At 51.4% G+C, this 22,764-nt stretch overlaps 1 long non-coding RNA gene across 1 annotated transcript; it reads left to right on the forward strand.

Annotated features, from left to right (window-relative positions):
* Positions 1 to 1,065: 1,065 nt before the first annotated feature.
* On the forward strand, positions 1,066 to 22,764 carry LOC130305167 (uncharacterized). The gene is made up of 4 exons (XR_008854772.1): positions 1,066 to 1,229; positions 8,647 to 8,768; positions 12,182 to 12,673; positions 22,748 to 22,764. It is a non-coding gene; the product is annotated as an uncharacterized LOC130305167 (long non-coding RNA).

The following is a 22,764-nucleotide window of genomic DNA, read 5'->3' on the forward strand; positions in this document are numbered from 1 at the left end:
GAGCACTTGAAGTCCACACATGGGGTATTTCCATACTCAGAAGAAATGGGGTTACAAATTTTTGTTTTTAATTGTTTTTTGGGGGAAAAAACTGCATTTTAGTGATTTTTTTTTCTCATTAACACATCTAACTTTAACAAAAAGTCGTGAAATACCTGTGAGGTGTTAAGGCTCTCTGTACCCCTTGTTACGTTCCTTGAGGGGTGTAGTTTCCAAAATAGTATGCATGTGTTTTTTTGTTTTTTTGCAGTTCTGGCACCATAGGGGCTTCCTAAATGTGACATGTCCCCCAAAAACCATTTCTGCAAAATTTGCTTTCAAAAAGCCAAATGTGACTCCCTCTTCTGAGCATTATAGTTTGCCCGCATAGCAATTTACATCATAACATGGGGTGTTTCCATGCTCAAGAGATGGGGTTACAAATTTTGGGGGGCATTTTCTCCATTGCCTTTTATAAAAATGGTAGATTTGGGGAAAAAACTGCACTTTAGTGAGAATTTTTTTTTTTCATTTACACATCTGACTTTAAGGAAAAGTCATCAAACACCTGTGGGGCGTTAAGGCTCACTGGACCCCTTGTTAAGTGCCTTGAGGGGTGTAGTTTCCAAAATGGTATGACATGTGGGGGGTTTTCTGCTGTTCTGGCACCGTAGGGGCTTCCTAAATGTGACATGCCCCCCAAAAACCATTTCAGAAAAATTCACTCTCCAAATTCCCATTGTCGCACCTTCCTTTCTGAGCCCTCTACTGCGCCCGCTGAACACTTGACATACACATATGAGATATTTCCTTACTCGAGAGAAATTGGGTTACAAATTTTGAGAGGATTTTTCTCCTTTTACCTCTTGTAAAAATTAAAAAACTGGGTCTACAAGAACATAAGTGTATAAAATGAAGATTTTGAATTTTCTCTATTTGGCTGTTATTCCTGTGAAACGCCTAAAGGAGGGTTGGACCTGAGGAAGAGGGGAGCCTGTCCCTTTGTAAAGCGTAGTCCCTTGTACATGTTCTGAATAAAGTATGTTCTTACTTACCATCGGCTTCTGAAATTCTACTCTGCCGCACTAGTGAGCGCCACTACAGGTTTGCTTCTTCATTGCCATTATATCTTCCACGTTGACCGTCCTGTGAGACGGGAGGATCCAGGCTGCACACCGTGACCACCGACCCACACCAGCTGGGCTCCCAAAGCAACCACAGATGTTATGCTCTTAGAATAACATTACCAGGTGAGCACATTCTATTGTGATACCCTACTCCTTTGTTGGTTAGGATAACGGCACAGATATGGGCGCATTGTCCTTTTTTGTTTATCATACTCCACCTAAAGCGTTAACGCACTTACTGAATGTCATTTTGAATACTTTGAGGGGTGCAGTTTTTATAATGGGGTCATTTGTGGGGTATTTCTAATGGGAAGACCATTCAAATCCACTTCAAACCTGAACTGGTACATGAAGAAAAATTCCGATTTTGAAAATGTTGTGAAAAATTGGAAAATTGCTGCTATACTTTGAAGCCCTTTGATGTCTTCCAAAAGTAAAAACATGTCACCTTTATGATGCAAACAGGAAGTAGACATATCGTATTTGTGAATCAATATATAATTTATTTGGAATATCCATTTTCCTTATAAGCAGAGAGCTTCAAAGTTTGAAAAATGCAAAATTTTCTATTTTTTCATCAAATTTGGGAATTTTTCACCAAGAAATGATGCAAGTATCGACAAAATTTTACCACTAGCATAAAGTAGAATGTCATGAAAAAAAATATCTCGGAATTAGAATGAAAGGTAAAAGTATCCCAGAGTTATTAATGCTTAAAGTGACAGTGGTCAGATGTGCAAAAAACGCTCTGGTCCTACACTGAAAATTGGCCTGGTCCTTAAGGGGTTAAGAACCAAGCCCATTTTCACCTAAACCCCTTAAGGACCAGGGGGTTTTCAGTTTCTGCACTTTTGTTTTTCCTCCTTACCTTTAAAAAAATCATAACCCTTTTAATTTTGCTCCTAAAAATCCATATGATGGCTTATATTTTTGCGCCACCAATTCTACTTTGTAATGACATCAGTTATTTTACCCAAAAATCTACGGCGAAATGCAAAAAAATCATTGAGACAAAATTGAAACAAAAAACGCCTTTTTGTAAATTTTGGGGACTTCTGTTTCTACGCAGTAAATTTTTCGGTAAAAATGACACCTTTTCTTTATTCTGTAGGTCCATACGATTAAAATGATACCCTACATATAGCGGTTTGATTTTGTCGTACTTCTGAAAAAAATAACTACATGCAGGAAAATGTATACGTTAAAATTTGTCACTTTCTGACCCCTATAACTTTATTATCTTAACGCGTATGGGGCGGTATGAGGACTAATTTTTTGGTCTGTGATCTGAAGTTTTTAGCGGTACTTGATCACTTTTTATTCATTTTTTCCTGATATAAAAAGTGACCAAAAATACACAATTTTGGACTTTTGAATTTTTTTGCGCGTACGCCATTGACCGTGTGGTTTAATTAATTATATATTTTTATAATTCGTACATTTCCACACGCGGTGATATCACATATATTTATTTACAGTTTTTTTTTATGGGAAAAGGGGGTGATTCAGACTTTTATTAGGGGAGGTGTTAAATGATCTTTATTCACTTTTTTTTTTCCACTTTTTTTTTTTTGCAATGTTATAGCTCCCATAGGGACCTATAACACTGCACACACTGATCTATTACAGATCACTGGTTTCTCATAAGAAACCAGTGATCAATGATTCTGCCGCCTGACAGCTCATGCCTAGATCTCAGGCACTGAGCAGTCATTCGGCAATCGGACACCAGGAGGCAAGGTACGAGACCCTCCTTGTGTCTAATAGCTGTTTGGGACGCCGCGATTTCACCGCGGCGATCCCGAACAGCTCCCTGAGCTAACGGCATGGTTTCACTTTAGACGCAGCGTTCAACTTTGAACGCCGCGTCTAAAGGGTTAAAAGCGTGCAGCACCGCGATCACTGCCACGTGCTATTAGCCACGGGTCCCGGCCGTTGTTAGAGGCCAGGCTTGACCCGCTATGACGTTATAGAAAGGGAAAGGACTCAGGATGTACCGGTACGTCCTTGGTCCTTAAGGGGTTAAGGACCAGGCCGATTTTATGTTTGCGTTTGCGTTTTTCCTCCTCGCCTTCTAAAATCCATAACTCTTTTTTATATTTCCATCTACAGACCCATATAAGGGCTTGTTTTTTGCGTGACCAATTGTACTTTGTAATGAAACCTCTCATTTTACCATAAAATGTACGGCGAACCCAGGAAATTTTAATGAAAACCCAAATTTTGCACATTTCGGAGGGGTTCGTTTTCAGTGTACAATTTACGGTAAAAATTATGTGTTGGTCAATATGATTAAAATGATACCCATGGCTAGATACTTTTAGATTTTTTTTTTAAGCGTACAAAAATAAAAAAAACTTTTTGTTCAAAATCAGTAATCTAAAATCGCCCTATTTTGACCACCTATAACTTTTTAATTTTTCCGTATATAGGGCGGTATGAGGGCTCATTTTTTGCGCCATCATCTACTTTTTTAAGATACCACATTTGCATATATAAAACTTTTAAATCATTTAATTGTTCTTTTAAATAAAATGCGACAAAAAAGCATAATTTTTGGACTTTTTTTTTAATTTACGTTTACGCCATTCACCGTACGGGACCATTAACATTATATTTTGATAGTTCGGACATTTACGCATGCGGCAATACCAAATATATAAAAAAAAAGTTTTCGCCTTTTGAGGGTAAAATGGGGGAAAAACTGACAATTTTCATTTTTATTGGGGGAGGGGATTTTTCACTTTTTTTAAATTTTATTTTTACATTTTTCAACTTTTTTTTTTTTACACTTTTTATGTCCCCAAAGGGGACTATCTATAGCAATCCTTTGATTGCTAATACTGTGCAGTGCCATCGGTGATCTTCTGCTCTGGTCTGCTCGATCTCAGACCAGAGCAGAAGACTCCGGGAGACGGCCGGAGCCAGGTGAGGGGACCTCTGGCCGCCATGCTGGATGATCGGATCGCCGCGGCAGCGCTGCGGGTGATCCGATCATCCATTCCATGTACCGCAATGCCGCAGATGCCGTGATCTGTATTGATCACGGCATCTGAGGGGTTAATGGCGGACATCCGTGCGATCACGGATATCGGCCATTACGGGCCGTGTATGATGCGAGCACCGTTCCGATGCTCCCGCTCATACACAGGGCGTAAATGTACATCCTGGTGTGGGACGTACATTTACTTCCGTGGTCGTTAAGGGGTTAAATATAATATAAACAGGAAACCTAATATAATAATGTTTAATAACGTATTAAATGGAAATAAAATCTGTAAATGGATGCAGCTGTAATGGGTGGGTTCACACTGCACTTTTGTTTGTGCATCATGTAAATGTTTAACCCCTTTATGACCTAGGGTTTTTCAGTTTTTGCACAATTTTTTTCCTCCTTACCTTTAAAAAAACGTAACGTTTTAAATTTTGCACCTAAAAATCCATATGATGGCTTATTTTTTGCACCACCAATTCTACTCTAATCAGTCATTTTACCCAAAAATCTACTGTGAAATGGAAAAAAAAATCATTATGTGACAAAATTGAAGAAAAAACACCATTTTGTAACTTTTGGGGCTTCAGTTTCTATGCAGTAAATTTTTCGGTAAAAAAATGACACTTTATCTTTATTCTGTAGGTCCATATGATTAAAATGATTCCCTACTTATATGTTTGATTTTGTTGTACTTATGGAAAAAATCATAACTACATTAAGGAAAATGTATACGTTTAAAATTGTCATGTTCCCACCCCCTATAACTTTTTTTTATTTTTCCATGTACGGGGCGGTATGAGGGCTAATTTTTGCGCCCTGATCTGACGTTTTTAATTTTTGCAATGATCGGACTTTGTGATAGCTTTTTATTAAATTTTTCATGATTATAAAAAGTGACCAGAAATACGCCACTTTGGAATTTTTTTGCACGTACGCCATTGACTGTTTAATAAACTATTTCCTCACGTGGCCATATCACATGGTTATTTCTATTTATTTTTTTAAGGGAAAGGGGGGGGGGGATTCAAACTTTTATTAGGGAAGGGGTTAACTGATCTTTAATCATTTTTTATTTTTTTTTATTTTCACTTATTTTTTTTTGCAATGTTATAGCTCCCATAGGGGGCTATAAAACTGCACACACTGATCTTTTACATTGATCACGGTTTCTCATAGGAAACCACTGATCGATGATTCTGCCGCTTGACTGCTCGTGCCTGGATCTCAGGCAATGAGCAGTCATTCAGCGATTGGACAGCATGGAGGCAAGTAAGGACCCTCCGGCTGTCCTGTAAGCTGTCGGTATGCCGCGATTTCACCGTGGCGATCCCGATCAGCTCCCTGAGCTAACTGGCAACGTTTTTGTTTCACTTTAGATGCGGCCATCAACTTTTGCGCGCTATTAGCCATGGGTCCCGGCCGTGGCTAGGTGCCGGGCCCCACCCGCTATGATGGAGTGGCCCCGTGTTATAGAATGGGAGCCGACCCATGACGTACATGTATGTCATGGGTCGGGAAGGGGTTAAAGGGTTGTTCGGGTGGAAAAAAAAAAATATATATATATATTTTTTTTTTTTTCTTTTTCAAATCAACTGGTTCTAGAAAGTTAGATTTGTAAATTAACTCTATAAAAAAAATATTAATCCTTCCTGTACTTAGCTGATGTATACTACAGAGGAAGTTGAGTTGTTCTTTTCTGTCTGACCACAGTGCTCTCTGCTGACACCTCTGTCCATGTCAGGAACTGTCCAGAGCAGGAGAGGTTTGCTATGGGGATTTGATCCTACTCTGGACAGGTCCTGACAGATGTGAGCAGATAATGCTGTGGTCAGACAGAAAAGAACTCAAGTTAGTCTGTAGAGTAAACAGTTGATAAGTACTGGAAGGATTAAGCTTTATTGACTTGAATTTTTTTTCCACCGAAGTAGCCTTTAATACACTTAGGGCAGGGTCACACGTAATGGATCTGTAGCATATTTTACGTTGCAGATCAGTCGGAGACTAGAGTGTGCCTCCCGATTGCGGATTGCTGCTACTAGCAGACAACGCAGGCACGACAGGGACCAGCGAGTCGTTGCGAGCATGTGCAGTGTACAAAGACTTTGCGGCAGTTTTTGGCCTATCTCGAAACGGGTGGGGGGGGGGGGGTGTTGGAGTACACTGTGCCCGGAGGTCCCTGTGTGTCTGCTCCTGGGGGCAGATTGCTGCTAGGAGCAAACAATGGGCGCACACTCTAGGGACGGTCAATGGCGTTACCTGTGACCCTACCCTAAAAAAGGTATGCGATGGACCATAATTAATTTCCCATTGATTTCATTATTTAAAAAAGAAAGCCACTGATCTGTTTTTTTTTTTTTTTTTTTTTTTTTTCCCCTGTACACAATGGTTAAATACATTTCTGCAGATGGTTCCTATCAGTAGCCAGGACCTGAATGACTTATAGCAGGGATCCCGCCGCTGCTAGTCATTAACCCCAACCAGAAAAAATAACTCTGAAAGGGGGTGATTTCAAACTTTTATTAGGGAAGGGGTTAAATGATCAGTGCAAAAAAGTGAAAAAAAAAAATTGAATGTTATAGCTCCCATAGGGGGCTATAACACTGCACACACTGATCCTTTTACAAGGATCAAAGGTTTCTCATTGGAAACCATTTATCAATGATTCTGCCGCTTGACCGCTCATGCCTGGATCTCAGGCACTTAGCTGTCGTTCGGCGATCGGACAACAGAAGGCAAGGTAAGGGACCCTCCTGCTCTCTTACAGCTGTTAGGGATGCCGCAATTTCACTGCGGCGATCCCGAACAGCCCCCTGAACTTTGAACTCCGCTTCTAAAGGGTTACTAGCGGCGCATTAGCCACTGGTCTCGGCCCGACCCACTATGACGCGGGGCTATGGCGTGGCCCCCCCCTGTTATAGAACGGGAGTGGATTTAGGGCGTACAGGTATGCCCTCAGTCCTTAAGGAGCTAAACACCATGTTAGTTAAACATTTGTGTTTTTTCTGGCATTCAGCCCCCCCCCCATTTCTTCAATAGAAATCCTTGAGTCACATGATAAAAAAAAAAAAAATTACAATGTTAACCTGTCACGCCCCCTCCCATAGGCTTGCATTGAGGGGGCAGGTCGTCACAATATCTTGGTCCCTTTATCACCTGTCATCATCCACGGCGTGATCTTCTCTCTGTGCAGCTCATGAACAGGGGTGCTATAGGAGAGATCATGGGGGTCCCCAGCGGCTGGAACCCCACGATCAGACATCTTATCCCCTATCCTTTGGATAAGTGAGAACATGTTTAGGGGCGGAGTACCCCTCTAAGGGGTTGTAACTAGACCTTAGCAATATCGAGGACTCTATAAACAGAATGTTTCCTCATCTCCCTTCCCCACATGGCAGCGCCAATAGCACTCAACTGGCTGGTGGCAGCAGGGCACTCTCCTGCTGCCACCTCCTGAGTGTCTTCCTTGCCTCTATAACTGCCTTTTTTCTTCAGATCTCCATGTAGGTTGGGAGGGCACACAGCGACCAAGGGATAGAAAACACCCTAAGCTACCGCTCTGGCCATACTGCAGTCTTGTGGTTTTATTATGGGGTAAAAGGAGTGGAAGTGAGGAAGGTGCTACTTCTTGCCACCACTATGGGTGGCACGAGCAGCGCCACTTTCTGCGCAGGCAGCTTAGTGCTCAATTCTGAGAGAATACATCTGCACCTGGGTGTATCTAACCTCTGTACGCCACCTCTACTATTTGAGCTCACAAACATCTGACGCCAGCATGAAATTCTTGGTCACCGTGGCAAACTGGTGCCTGAGCTTTACCAAGCCCTACCCTAATGTATGAGGGTGGCGTATGTGTGTGCCTAGTGTATCCTCTACCTCTCTCCAGCTTAGTGCTGTATATAGGTTTTATTAATTCATACACGTACTATACATGGGTATACTGAGGTTTATACTGCTTTTTTCCTCAGTTATCCATAGGTATCCCACTGAGTATAGAATTCTAATGTATACTGTGACATACAGCAGATGGTGAAATTAATTTCATTGGCATCAACGGAGTCTAGTGACTCCATTTAGGCTGCATTCCCCTGATATAAAATTATTTGTCCCGTTACACTAACGTATACCAGCAGAATACAGGTCACTAGGTGATTCCGTTCTTGCCACTGACATGAATGGCATTGGCTGCTGTACACCACAGGATATCTTGGTATTCCATTCTAGGCTGATACTGAGGAATCCTCACTTTGATGTGCTCTCTCCCTTGCCATACTCCACACTGTCGGATATTGCATATGCACAACAGTAAATTATTTTTTGCTTGAAATGTTATTTAAAGGGGGTTATATGGGATTAGAAAAACATGGCTGCTTTCTTCAAAGTACGGTACCACACCTATCCATCCATTGTACAGTATCGCAATTTAGCCTCACTCAGTAGGGATGAGCTGTGATAACTAAAACAATAAATCAGCCATGTTTTCTATTACTATAAATCCAAATTAAGATGGAATATCTAGATATATTTTTAAAATTTTTTTCTTATTAGCAGGAGCATTTGGTGCTGCCTCCTAACTCTGGACACACATTCCTAGGAGAGTAATACTACCAACCTCTACATCAGCCTCAGCATTACCAGATATCTACCCAGACTGGAAGGAGCTGCACTCAGTAAGTTCCAATTTCATAATTATGTAGTAGCTACTTAAGCATGGCTCGTTGCAAGGATAATGGGGAGGGGTTATCATTGTGGCACCATGTGACAGTATCTACATAACTGGGATTTTTGACCCTGGTTTTCCCCTTGGTGGTACTGCTGTAAGAGGCCCAGTTGGAAGTGTAATGTGAGGTCTAAGAAACAGTGCTCCTGTCCCTTCTCTCCTCGTCCTCACAGCTCTCTCTGGTGGGCAGTGGTAGGTGGATGTCCACATGTCTGCCAGTGCAGTGAAAAACAGCTATTCCAGCCAAGGGCAAGCTAAGCAGCAGTCCCTGGTAGGAATACTGCTTGCTTGTCACTTTGTGCCCCCTGTTCTTTCACAGAGGCCCTGTCACCTGTCCCCCACATAGTGCCTACCACCTTCTGTATCCTTCTGCCCTATCCCCACAGAGGCTATGCCCCATCAAGGAGAACTCACAACTTTCCTTGAAGCCAGCAGAGTCTCTGCCACCTTGTCTCTCTAACCTCCAAAGCTTATAGCAGCAGTACAAAGCTTATTCTTGTAACCATTATGCCTCTCCAATGATATTGAATAAGCCCGCAGCAGCTGTTATCCCTTAGCTGCTGCAACATAGCTTAATTATTACAGCCGCCATTAACCCTTGGCTCCTGATTGTGACTCCAAACCTTTCTATTCTGTGGATGAGTGGAAGACTGTTGTTGCCTGCCACATTCTGTCCCCCTGTTCTCTGCCCTTGAAGCCCTTTCCACCTTTCACCTTGCATCGTTATCCGTGTCCCCATCTCCCCTTCAAGACTCCCTACAACCTTCTGAGCCTCTGCCCAAGACAGCTCTAGTCACCTACTTTCCTACCTTCCTGTACCCCACACAGTACCCCTGCCACCTTCTGTACTCCATCTCCTAACAATAGTCCTTCCACCTTTCTGCCTTCTAGATCCCTAACCTCTCCTGGCTTCTGCTTCTAGCCCCCTACCCTCAAAGCTCACTCACAGAGCCACTGGCATCTTTGGACCTCCCCCAACAGAGTCCTTGTCTCCTTTTGTGTTCCACATCACTATATCCCCCCCCCCCTTACAGAGGCCCTAGAACTTGCACCATCACTCGTCCAGAGCTTCTGCCATCATGTCTGTTTCATCTTCAAGGATGGGCAACAGATGTAGGGAGCTCTTTGGGGGGGGAGGGGGGCGGCAGTGGGGGTTAAGGTGCCAGAGGCTCTGTAAAGGGGGGAAGGTCTGCGACATGGTACACAAGGATTCTGGTGAAGGGAATCAGAAGGTGTCGGGGGTTCTGTGTGAGGGGGGGGTGGCCTTGTTAGGGATGGTGGCTTGAAACAGATGCTAGAGGGGTTGGTGATTTGGAAGGTAGAAAGGTGGAAGCACTGCTGTTAGGAAAAGGGGTACAGAAAGTGATAGGAGTGCTAGGTGGGGTATAGGAAAGTGAGAAAGTAGGTGGCTAGGGCTCTACCTAGGGCAGTGGCTCAGAAGGAGGCAAGAAGTCTTGAAGGGGAGGTGGGGATATGGATTCGATGGAAGGGAGAAGTTGGTAGGGGTTCTGTTAGAGGAGGTTGGAGAAGGTGGTAGGGATACAGTGCCTTAGGGGAAAAGTACAGGAAAAGAGAATGTGACAGGGGCCATAGGGGCAGGGAGACATAAGGCGGCAGAGGGCCTGCTGGGTTCAAGGATACAGAGAGTTGCAAGCACTTCGTGATGGGATGTAGCCTCTGTAGGGGTAGGAAAAAAGGGTACAGAATGTGATAGGCACTCTGTGGGGGAAAGGTGAAAGGGAATCTGTGCAATAACAGAGAGGCACAAAGTAACAGGCAAGCAGTCTTCCTACCAGAGACCGCTGCTTAGCCTGTCCTCAGTGATACCTTGGCTAAAACTGCGGTCTTCACTGCACTGGCAGACTTCTGTTAAAGAAGGCACATCGCGTTCGTGTGAAGACAAGAAGTGAAGGAGCAGAAGTAGCTAACAACTAGCAAGGGTGAGCACTGTTAAGGCCTTATGTAGGCCTTAGTCTGTAGAAAGCAGTCTTTCATATTTGATGATTTGGTGTGATGTCTATCCATATAAAACACTTAAACTGTGGGTTGCTCGCCATTATAGCTTTTTAAACTTAAATTGGCTAACTGATGCTGATTGTTTCCACATTTACGTTTCTGATTCTTTTTTTCTAGCTCTGTCTTTGATTACATTTTTTTCTCCTCTACTTCTATATCTTTGGTTCTAGCGATTGGCATATGAACTATACTCACAGGTGTTTCTATAACTTACTGAGTTTGCCCCTTTTAGCCCTTGTAGGTATGAAATGTTTATTCTACTGCTTGTTGTGGATCTAAGAACCACCCTAAACTTCCCCTCTTACTGTACTGAACATGACATCTAGTCATTATCATATGGTAAGGCCATAGGTTTTTACGTTTTTTCTTTTTCCCCTAAAGAATGGCAGTACACTTGAAAGGCATATGCCCTGGTTCATAACCTTTTACCCTATTCAGTTACCAGACATATACCTCTACTGAGATGCTACCAGAATGTATGTTTTACTGAGCAGTATAACAACCTTTTATAATGCTTAATAGCAAAATGGCAGTTTGTTAGAAACGTTATCAGAATGCCACCATGTGGAAGTAGCTATAACTAACCCTAAATATTGATGCAGTGCATTACTGCTTCAGTGCTGGCATCATCCAGAGAAGTAGGATTTATGTAGTTCTGTCAGGATAGTCAGTAGCTACCTAAGCATGACTTATTGCACTGGTAACCTAGGGGGTTTCAGTGTGGCACCATGTGGAAGAAGCTAAAATTAGAGTAGCAGGACTTTATGATCTTATTGTGCCCAGGATGCAAAAAGTAAAAAAAAACTTGCTTACCTTCCACCGTTGTGCCACTAGCTCTTTGGTCGTCCGGTTCCCGTCTTTTTCCTGCTTTTGTGTGCACAGATCGTCAAACTGAGGTCAGTGTATTGCTGGCCGCTGCGATGTCCTGCCTTGGCCCTTGATAGGCTGAGTGCAGTGTCAGGGCCTGTTGTGTTAAGTGTAGGGTCATGTAACAGGCCCTGACCCTGCGCTCAGCCTATCACCGACCGAGGCAGGACATCACTGCAACCAGCGATACACTGACCAGTGTGACTATCTGTACACACGGAAGTAGGAAGAAGACAGACCAAAGGTGAAGGTGGAAGGAGAGTTATCTTTTTTATAATTTTTTTACTTTTTGCAGCCCAGGCACAATAGGATCCTAAAGTTCTTCTACACTACTCCTTTAAGCCTAAATAATCAGCTAATTATTGATGTATATTACTAAACCAATAATGGGTAGTGTGTAGGTTGAAATAGCCAATCTTATGATCACCCCTCCTGGATTCAACAGGTATTTCAATTTACTTACTGTTTTTTTTCTTGTAGGTATGAGATGTTGATTCTACTGCCTGATGTGGATTTTTGAAGAGCCTTAAACAACTTATTCGCCTAAGAGCGTTCCCACAATATCCTTAATTTTAGAAGTGTTGTCACTCATCTTTACTTGCTACTGCTGTGCAGTTTTCACTGTATGAAAAGCCCTCCCACTGTACTGCCCAGTCTCTCTACAGTGATTATGATGATCCTGTCCATAACAAGGCTGATAATGGAGGAACATGTGACATACATATAACTCTTCATACTCCGTAGGCATATACAGGTGCAGTGGAGTCACATACTACTCCATACTTGGCCAAATTATGGATATGATTGCCATAGTCACTAAAGATAAGGACGAGGTAGAATGGGGCAGGACTTGTTGAATAGTAAAAACACAGCACAGCAGGAGCAAGTGACTGAGTGATGATACTTTACAATTATAGCACTTATACATACATCCAATCGGCAAAGAGACCTGCATCTGGCCATAATCGCATGGTAAGTCCTTACTATTAAAGAAGAATGGCAGTACGAAGCTATTCCATTATCACTTGAAGGCATAACGGTTCATAAGCCCCCCCTTATGGATCCAAACCTTTCTGTGCTGGTGGACCAGTGATAGACTGCTTTATTTTTTTGTATTATTAAAGGAGCTTAACTTCAAAATGTATTGGATATAAGCAATGTGTTAGCTTGCTTTAGACTAACTCACTTAGTTCTATAGTTTACTTACCACAGCAGTACAAAGCTATTCCATTATCACTTGAAGGCATAACGATTCATAAGCCCCCCCTCTTGTGGATCCAAACCTTCTTGTGCTGGTGGACCAGTGGTAGACTGCTGTTTATAGTTCACAGAGCTCGTATTGGCAATTAGCAGTGTGTTAGTCTAGAGCAGTGGTCGGCAAGTCGCTCTTTAGACACTTTAATGTGGCTCTTTAGTGTGCCGCGCCCGCTCCCCTCCCTCCTCTCGGGCGGCCGCCCCAAAAGTCAGGACTCTACAGCTAGCCTCTGTCAGTGCGCGCCCTGTGTGCAGCCCTGGCGGTTGGCTCCAGTCGGGTCATGTGGTATAGGGGGGCGTGACTTTCTGTGTGGCGCCACGGCGGCGAGGCAGCATCCTCTGCCGCCCTCAGAAGACTGTGCCTCCCAAATCAGCAGCGTGTCATCCGGTAGGTGTAGCAATAGCCTGGCCTGCCTGCCTCTGGAGACTCCATTTCTGTGACAGAAAAAGGAAGGGTTGAGGGGGAATGGAGGGGAGGAGGGGATGAATATGAACTATATGCCTCTGGAACTTGGAAATGAGAGATGTGGGCAGGGCCAGGGAGAGACAAATGAAAGGGGTGACTGATGGCCATCATGGAGGAGGGGGGGGGGGGTGATTATGAATTAAGTGTGCCTAACTATGGAAATTAGAGATGTGAACAGGGCAGGGTAAAAAGAAAGGCGTGATGGCCAACATGGAGGGGCAGAGATGTGGCATGGAGGGGCAGAGATGTGGCATGGAGGGGCAGAGATGTGGCATGGAGGGGCAGAGATGTGGCATGGAGGGGCAGAGATGTGGCATGGAGGGGCAGAGATGTGGCATGGAGGGGCAGAGATGTGGCATGGAGGGGCAGAGATGTGGCATGGAGGGGCAGAGATGTGGCATGGAGGGGCAGAGATGTGGCATGGAGGGGCAGAGATGTGGCATGGAGGGGCAGAGATGTGGCATGGAGGGGCAGAGATGTGGCATGGAGGGGCAGAGATGTGGCATGGAGGGGCAGAGATGTGGCATGGAGGGGCAGAGATGTGGCATGGAGGGGCAGAGATGTGGCATGGAGGGGCAGAGATGTGGCATGGAGGGGCAGAGATGTGGCATGGAGGGGCAGAGATGTGGCATGGAGGGGCAGAGATGTGGCATGGAGGGGCAGAGATGTGGCATGGAGGGGCAGAGATGTGGCATGGAGGGGCAGAGATGTGGCATGGAGGGGCAGAGATGTGGCATGGAGGGGCAGAGATGTGGCATGGAGGGGCAGAGATGTGGCATGGAGGGGCAGAGATGTGGCATGGAGGGGCAGAGATGTGGCATGGAGGGGCAGAGATGTGGCATGGAGGGGCAGAGATGTGGCATGGAGGGGCAGAGATGTGGCATGGAGGGGCAGAGATGTGGCATGGAGGGGCAGAGATGTGGCATGGAGGGGCAGAGATGTGGCATGGAGGGGCAGAGATGTGGCATGGAGGGGCAGAGATGTGGCATGGAGGGGCAGAGATGTGGCATGGAGGGGCAGAGATGTGGCATGGAGGGGCAGAGATGTGGCATGGAGGGGCAGAGATGTGGCATGGAGGGGCAGAGATGTGGCATGGAGGGGCAGAGATGTGGCATGGAGGGGCAGAGATGTGGCATGGAGGGGCAGAGATGTGGCATGGAGGGGCAGAGATGTGGCATGGAGGGGCAGAGATGTGGCATGGAGGGGCAGAGATGTGGCATGGAGGGGCAGAGATGTGGCATGGAGGGGCAGAGATGTGGCATGGAGGGGCAGAGATGTGGCATGGAGGGGCAGAGATGTGGCATGGAGGGGCAGAGATGTGGCATGGAGGGGCAGAGATGTGGCATGGAGGGGCAGAGATGTGGCATGGAGGGGCAGAGATGTGGCATGGAGGGGCAGAGATGTGGCATGGAGGGGCAGAGATGTGGCATGGAGGGGCAGAGATGTGGCATGGAGGGGCAGAGATGTGGCATGGAGGGGCAGAGATGTGGCATGGAGGGGCAGAGATGTGGCATGGAGGGGCAGAGATGTGGCACGGAGGGGCAGAGATGTGGCACGGAGGGGCAGAGATGTGGCACGGAGGGGCAGAGATGTGGCACGGAGGGGCAGAGATGTGGCACGGAGGGGCAGAGATGTGGCACGGAGGGGCCAGCAAAATAAGTTAGTGGCCAGGTTCTGAGGTCAATATAGAACAGTACCAGTGAGGACTATTTGAGTGTGTTTTCACATACTTTTATTCAACGTGACTGCAGAGCCAGTGCAATGTGTGCATGCCTGTTTTATTACTTTTACTTCTTGCCTACTGTTTGGGTGTATCCATCAAGGTGGAGAACCCTGCTTAAAATATCCATGATGAGCCCCACTAATTTTATAATACTATTTACACACACATAAGATGCCATATATGTGTCATCCACAGATCCCAATTAGTCAGGATGTAATTTTCTCTACATTGTAAGGCAAATTTTACTTTATTTAACGTTATCTATAAATATTGTTCTAAAGTTTTTGTTTTATTAGTTATTTGTATCCGACCTATGTGGATACTTGCATGCAGAATATTCTCTATAAAAACTTATTGAAACTAAAACAGTGTACCATCCTATGTATTTTCGGTTTTAAAAATGTGGCTCTCAAAATAAATTTCAATCGTGGTTTTGGCGAGATTTGGCTCAACTGAAGAAAAAGGTTGCCCACCACTGGTCTAGAGCAACTCACTCACTTAGGATTAGTTGTCACTATAAATTTCTATAGTAGTTTGCATACTGCAGCAGTACAAAGCTATTCCATTATCACTTGAAGGCATAATGATTCATAAGCCCCCCCTCTTGTGGATCCAAACCTTTTTGTGCTGGTGGACCAGTGGTAGACTGCTGTTTTGGTTTACAGAGTTTATCTAAAAAATCTATTGGAGATGAGCACTTTTATATTAATTTAATTACAGCAGCAGTACAAAGCTATTCCATTATCACTTGAAGGCATAACGATTCATAAGCCCCCCCTCTTGTGGATCCAAACTTTCTTGTGCTGGTGGACCAGTGGTAGATTGCTGTTTATAGTTCACAGAGCTCGTATTGGCAATTAGCAGTGTGTTAGTCTTGAGCAGTGGTGGGCAACCTTTTTTTTTTTTTTTAAACTGAGCCAAATCTCGCCAAAACCACAATTGAAATTAATTTTGAGCCATGTTTTTAAAACCGAAAATACATAGGATGGTACCCTGTTTTTAGTTTCAATACGTTTTTATAGAGAATATTCAGCATGCAAGTATCCACATAGGTCGGGAGGATACAAATAACACAAGTAATAAAACAAAAACTTTAGAACAATATTATTTATCGATAACGGTATATTCCGTAAAATTTGCCTTACAATGTAGTGAAAATTACATCCTGCACAATGCACACATTGCACTGGCTCTGCAGTCAAGTTGAATAAAAGTAAAAAATGACGACAACATAAAATGAAATAAAAATAAAGATACAACTAAAAAAAGTACATATAAAAGTATGTGAAAACACACTCAAATAGTCCTCACTGTTCTATATTGACCTCAGAACCTGGCCACTAACTTATTTTGCTGGCTCCGCAATTTTATGTCCACACCCCCCCCTTTTTACATCAACCCTTTTTGTCAATCCCACAGTGTCGGTGTCGCTCTTCTGCCCCCCTCGGTGTCGCTCTTCTGCCCCCCTCGGTGTCGCTCTTCTGCCCCCCTCGGTGTCGCTCTTCTGCCCCCCTCGGTGTCGCTCTTCTGCCCCCCTCGGTGTCGCTCTTCTGCCCCCCTCGGTGTCGCTCTTCTGCCCCCCTCGGTGTCGCTCTTCTGCCCCCCTCGGTGTCGCTCTTCTGCCCCCCTCGGTGTCGCTCTTCTGCCCCCCTCGGTGTCGCTCTTCTGCCCCCCTCGGTGTCGCTCTTCTGCCCCCCTCGGTGTCGCTCTTCTGCCCCCCTCGGTGTCGCTCTTCTGCCCCCCTCGGTGTCGCTCTTCTGCCCCCCTCGGTGTCGCTCTTCTGCCCCCCTCGGTGTCGCTCTTCTGCCCCCCTCGGTGTCGCTCTTCTGCCCCCCTCGGTGTCGCTCTTCTGCCCCCCTCGGTGTCGCTCTTCTGCCCCCCTCGGTGTCGCTCTTCTGCCCCCCTCGGTGTCGCTCTTCTGCCCCCCTCGGTGTCGCTCTTCTGCCCCCCTCGGTGTCGCTCTTCTGCCCCCCTCGGTGTCGCTCTTCTGCCCCCCTCGGTGTCGCTCTTCTGCCCCCCTCGGTGTCGCTCTTCTGCCCCCCTCGGTGTCGCTCTTCTGCCCCCCTCGGTGTCGCTCTTCTGCCCCCCTCGGTGTCGCTCTTCTGCCCCCCTCGGTGTCGCTCTTCTGCCCCCCTCGGTGTCGCTCTTCTGCCCCCCTCGGTGTCGCTCTTCTGCCCCCCTCGGTGTCGCTCTTCTGCCCCCCTCGGTGTCGCTCTTCTGCCCCCCTCGGTGTCGCTCTTCTGCCCCCCTCGGTGTCGCTCTTCTGCCCCCCTCGGTGTCGCTCTTCTGCCCCCCTCGGTGTCGCTCTTCTGCCCCCCTCGGTGTCGCTCTTCTGCCCCCCTCGGTGTCGCTCTTCTGCCCCCCTCGGTGTCGCTCTTCTGCCCCCCTCGGTGTCGCTCTTCTGCCCCCCTCGGTGTCGCTCTTCTGCCCCCCTCGGTGTCGCTCTTCTGCCCCCCTCGGTGTCGCTCTTCTGCCCCCCTCGGTGTCGCTCTTCTGCCCCCTGTCGGTGTCGCTCTTCTGCCCCCCTCGGTGTCGCTCTTCTGCCCCCCTCGGTGTCGCTCTTCTGCCCCCCTCGGTGTCGCTCTTCTGCCCCCCTCGGTGTCGCTCTTCTGCCCCCCTCGGTGTCGCTCTTCTGCCCCCCTCGGTGTCGCTCTTCTGCCCCCCTCGGTGTCGCTCTTCTGCCCCCCTCGGTGTCGCTCTTCTGCCCCCCTCGGTGTCGCTCTTCTGCCCCCCTCGGTGTCGCTCTTCTGCCCCCCTCGGTGTCGCTCTTCTGCCCCCCTCGGTGTCGCTCTTCTGCCCCCCTCGGTGTCGCTCTTCTGCCCCCCTCGGTGTCGCTCTTCTGCCCCCCTCGGTGTCGCTCTTCTGCCCCCCTCGGTGTCGCTCTTCTGCCCCCCTCGGTGTCGCTCTTCTGCCCCCCTCGGTGTCGCTCTTCTGCCCCCCTCGGTGTCGCTCTTCTGCCCCCCTCGGTGTCGCTCTTCTGCCCCCCTCGGTGTCGCTCTTCTGCCCCCCTCGGTGTCGCTCTTCTGCCCCCCTCGGTGTCGCTCTTCTGCCCCCCTCGGTGTCGCTCTTCTGCCCCCCTCGGTGTCGCTCTTCTGCCCCCCTCGGTGTCGCTCTTCTGCCCCCCTCGGTGTCGCTCTTCTGCCCCCCTCGGTGTCGCTCTTCTGCCCCCCTCGGTGTCGCTCTTCTGCCCCCCTCGGTGTCGCTCTTCTGCCCCCCTCGGTGTCGCTCTTCTGCCCCCCTCGGTGTCGCTCTTCTGCCCCCCTCGGTGTCGCTCTTCTGCCCCCCTCGGTGTCGCTCTTCTGCCCCCCTCGGTGTCGCTCTTCTGCCCCCCTCGGTGTCGCTCTTCTGCCCCCCTCGGTGTCGCTCTTCTGCCCCCCTCGGTGTCGCTCTTCTGCCCCCCTCGGTGTCGCTCTTCTGCCCCCCTCGGTGTCGCTCTTCTGCCCCCCTCGGTGTCGCTCTTCTGCCCCCCTCGGTGTCGCCCTTCTGCCCCCCTCGGTGTCGCCCTTCTGCCCCCCTCGGTGTCGCCCTTCTGCCCCCTCGGTGTCGCCCTTCTGCCCCCCTCGGTGTCGCCCTTCTGCCCCCCTCGGTGTCGCCCTTCTGCCCCCTCGGTGTCGCTCTTCTGCCCCCCTCGGTGTCGCTCTTCTGCCCCCCTCGGTGTCGCTCTTCTGCCCCCCTCGGTGTCGCCCTTCTGCCCCCCTCGGTGTCGCCCTTCTGCCCCCCTCGGTGTCGCCCTTCTGCCCCCCTCGGTGTCGCCCTTCTGCCCCCCTCGGTGTCGCCCTTCTGCCCCCCTCGGTGTCGCTCTTCTGCCCCCTCGGTGTCGCTCTTCTGCCCCCCTCGGTGTCGCTCTTCTGCCCCCCTCGGTGTCGCTCTTCTGCCCCCCTCGGTGTCGCCCTTCTGCCCCCCTCGGTGTCGCCCTTCTGCCCCCCTCGGTGTCGCCCTTCTGCCCCCCTCGGTGTCGCCCTTCTGCCCCCCTCGGTGTCGCTCTTCTGCCCCCTCGGTGTCGCTCTTCTGCCCCCCTCGGTGTCGCTCTTCTGCCCCCCTCGGTGTCGCTCTTCCGCCCCCCTCGGTGTCGCTCTTCCGCCCCCCTCGGTGTCGCTCTACCGCCCCCCTCGGTGTCGCTCTACGCCCCCCTCGGTGTCGCTCTACCGCCCCCCTCGGTGTCGCTCTACCGCCCCCCTCGGTGTCGCTCTACCGCCCCCCTCGGTGTCGCTCTACCGCCCCCCTCGGTGTCGCTCTACCGCCCCCCTCGGTGTCGCTCTACCGCCCCCCTCGGTGTCGCTCTACCGCCCCCCTCGGTGTCGCTCTACCGCCCCCCTCGGTGTCGCTCTACCGCCCCCCTCGGTGTCGCTCTACCGCCCCCCTCGGTGTCGCTCTACCGCCCCCCTCGGTGTCGCTCTACCGCCCCCCTCGGTGTCGCTCTACCGCCCCCTCGGTGTCGCTCTACCCGCCCCCCTCGGTGTCGCTCTAACCGCCCCCCTCGGTGTCGCTCTACCGCCCCCCTCGGTGTCGCTCTACCGCCCCCCTCGGTGTCCGCTCTACCGCCCCCCTCGGTGTCGCTCTACCGCCCCCCTCGGTGTCGCTCTACCGCCCCCCTCGGTGTCGCTCTACCGCCCCCCTCGGTGTCGCTCTACCGCCCCCTCGGTGTCGCTCTACCGCCCCCTCGGTGTCGCTCTACCGCCCCCCTCGGTGTCGCTCTACCGCCCCCCTCGGTGCGCTCTACCGCCCCCTCGGTGTCGCTCTACCGCCCCCCTCGGTGTCGCTCTACCGCCCCCCTCGGTGTCGCTCTACCGCCCCCCTCGGTGTCGCTCTACCGCCCCCCTCGGTGTCGCTCTACCGCCCCCCTCGGTGTCGCTCTACCGCCCCCCTCGGTGCCGCTCTACCGCCCCCCTCGGTGCCGCTCTACCGCCCCCTCGGTGCCGCTCTACCGCCCCCTCGGTGCCGCTCTACCGCCCCCCCCTCGGTGCCGCTCTACCGCCCCCCTCGGTGCCGCTCTACCGCCCCCCTCGGTGCCGCTCTACCGCCCCCCTCGGTGCCGCTCTACCTGCCCCCCTCGGTGCCGCTCTACCGCCCCCCTCGGTGCCGCTCTACCGCCCCCCTCGGTGCCGCTCTACCGCCCCCCTCGGTGCCGCTCTACCGCCCCCCTCGGTGCCGCTCTACCGCCCCCCTCGGTGCCGCTCTACCGCCCCACTCGGTGCCGCTCTACCCGCCCCCCCTCGGTGCCGCTCTACCGCCCCCCTCGGTGCCGCTCTACCGCCCCCCTCGGTGCCGCTCTACCGCCCCCCCTCGGTGCCGCTCTACCGCCCCTCGGCCTACGCCCCCTCGTGCCGCTCTACCGCCCCCCTCGTGCCGCTCTACCGCCCCCCTCGGTGCCGCTCTACCGCCCCCCTCGGTGCCGCTCTACCGCCCCCCTCGGTGCCGCTCTACCGCCCCCCTCGGTGCCGCTCTACCGCCCCCCTCGGTGCCGCTCTACCGCCCCCCTCGTGCCGCTCTACCGCCCCCCTCGGTGCCGCTCTACCGCCCCCCTCGGTGCCGCTCTACCGCCCCCCTCGGTGCCGCTCTACCGCCCCCCTCGGTGCCGCTCTACCGCCCCCCTCGGTGCCGCTCTACCGGCCCCCCTCGGTGCCGCTCTACCGCCCCCCTCGGTGCCGCTCTACCGCCCCCCTCGGTGCCGCTCTACCGCCCCCCTCGGTGCCGCTCTACCGCCCCCCTCGGTGCCGCTCTACCGCCCCCCTCGGTGCCGCTCTACCGCCCCCCTCGGTGCCGCTCTACCGCCCCCCTCGGTGCCGCTCTAACCGCCCCCCTCGGTGCCGCTCTACCGCCCCCCTCGGTGCCGCTCTACCGCCCCCCTCGGTGCCGCTCTACCGCCCCCCTCGGTGCCGCTCTACCGCCCCCTCGGTGCCGCTCTACCGCCCCCTCGGTGCCGCTCTACCGCCCCCCTCGGTGCCGCTCTACCGCCCCCCCTCGGTGCCGCTCTACCGCCCCCCTCGGTGCCGCTCTACCGCCCCCCTCGGTGCCGCTCTACCGCCCCCCCTCGGTGCCGCTCTACCGCCCCCCTCGGTGCCGCTCTACCGCCCCCCTCGGTGCCGCTCTACCGCCCCCCTCGGTGCCGCTCTACCGCCCCCCTCGGTGCCGCTCTACCGCCCCCCTCGGTGCCGCTCTACCGCCCCCCTCGGTGCCGCTCTACCTGCCCCCCTCGGTGCCGCTCTACCGCCCCCCTCGGTGCCGCTCTACCGCCCCCCTCGGTGCCGCTCTACCGCCCCCCTCGGTGCCGCTCTACCGCCCCCCTCGGTGCCGCTCTACCGCCCCCCTCGGTGCCGCTCTACCGCCCCCCTCGGTGCCGCTCTACCGCCCCCCTCGGTGCCGCTCTACCGCCCCCCTCGGTGCCGCTCTACCGCCCCCCTCGGTGCCGCTCTACCGCCCCCCTCGGTGCCGCTCTACCGCCCCCCTCGGTGCCGCTCTACCGCCCCCCTCGGTGCCGCTCTACCGCCCCCCTCGGTGCCGCTCTACCGCCCCCCTCGGTGCCGCTCTACCGCCCCCCTCGGTGCCGCTCTACCGCCCCCCTCGGTGCCGCTCTACCGCCCCCCTCGGTGCCGCTCTACCGCCCCCCTCGGTGCCGCTCTACCGCCCCCCTCGGTGCCGCTCTACCGCCCCCCTCGGTGCCGCTCTACCGCCCCCCTCGGTGCCGCTCTACCGCCCCCCTCGGTGCCGCTCTACCGCCCCCCTCGGTGCCGCTCTACCGCCCCCCTCGGTGCCGCTCTACCGCCCCCCTCGGTGCCGCTCTACCGCCCCCCTCGGTGCCGCTCTACCGCCCCCCTCGGTGCCGCTCTACCGCCCCCCTCGGTGCCGCTCATCACGCCTTTCTTTTTACCCTGCCTTGTTAACATCTCTCATTTCCATAGTTCGGCACACTGAATTCATAATCACCACCCCCCCCTCCCATGATTGCCATCAGTCACCCCTTTCATTTGTCTCTCCCTGGCCCTGCCCACATCTCTCATTTCCAAGTTCCAGAGGCATATAGTTCATATTCATCCCATTCCCTCCAACCCTTCCTTTTTCTGTCACAGAAATTGTGTCTCCAGAGGCAGGCAGGCCAGACCCTTGCTACACCTACCGGATGACACGCTGCTGATTTGGGTGGCACAGTCTTCTTCTGAGGGCGGCAGACAGCGGCAGACTTAGGGCGCCGCCGCGGCGTTACAAAGTCATGCCCCCCCCTATACCACATGACCCGACTGGAGCTGTGTGGAGCCGGCCGCCGGGGCTGCACACAGGGCGCGCACTGACAGAGGCTAGCTGCAGAGTCCTGACTTTTGGGGCAAGCGCCCGGCACACAAAAGAGCCGCATGTGGCTCGTGAGCCGCAGCTTGCCGACCACTGGTCTAGAGCAACTCACTCACTTAGGATTAGTTGTCACTATAAATTTCTATAGTAGTTTGCCTACAGCAGCAATACAAAGCTATTTCCTTATCACTTGAAGGCATAACGGTTCATAAGCCCCCCCTTGTGGATCCAAACCCTCTTGTGCTGGTGGACCAGTGGTAGATTGCTGTTTTCGGTTAACTATCGTGGAAACTAAATGTTAGAATTCTTTGTTTTCCAGATTCTGACTGACTGGGA

Source organism: Hyla sarda, chromosome 1, assembly GCF_029499605.1.
Source record: "Hyla sarda isolate aHylSar1 chromosome 1, aHylSar1.hap1, whole genome shotgun sequence".
Classification (NCBI taxonomy): Eukaryota; Metazoa; Chordata; class Amphibia; order Anura; family Hylidae; genus Hyla; species Hyla sarda.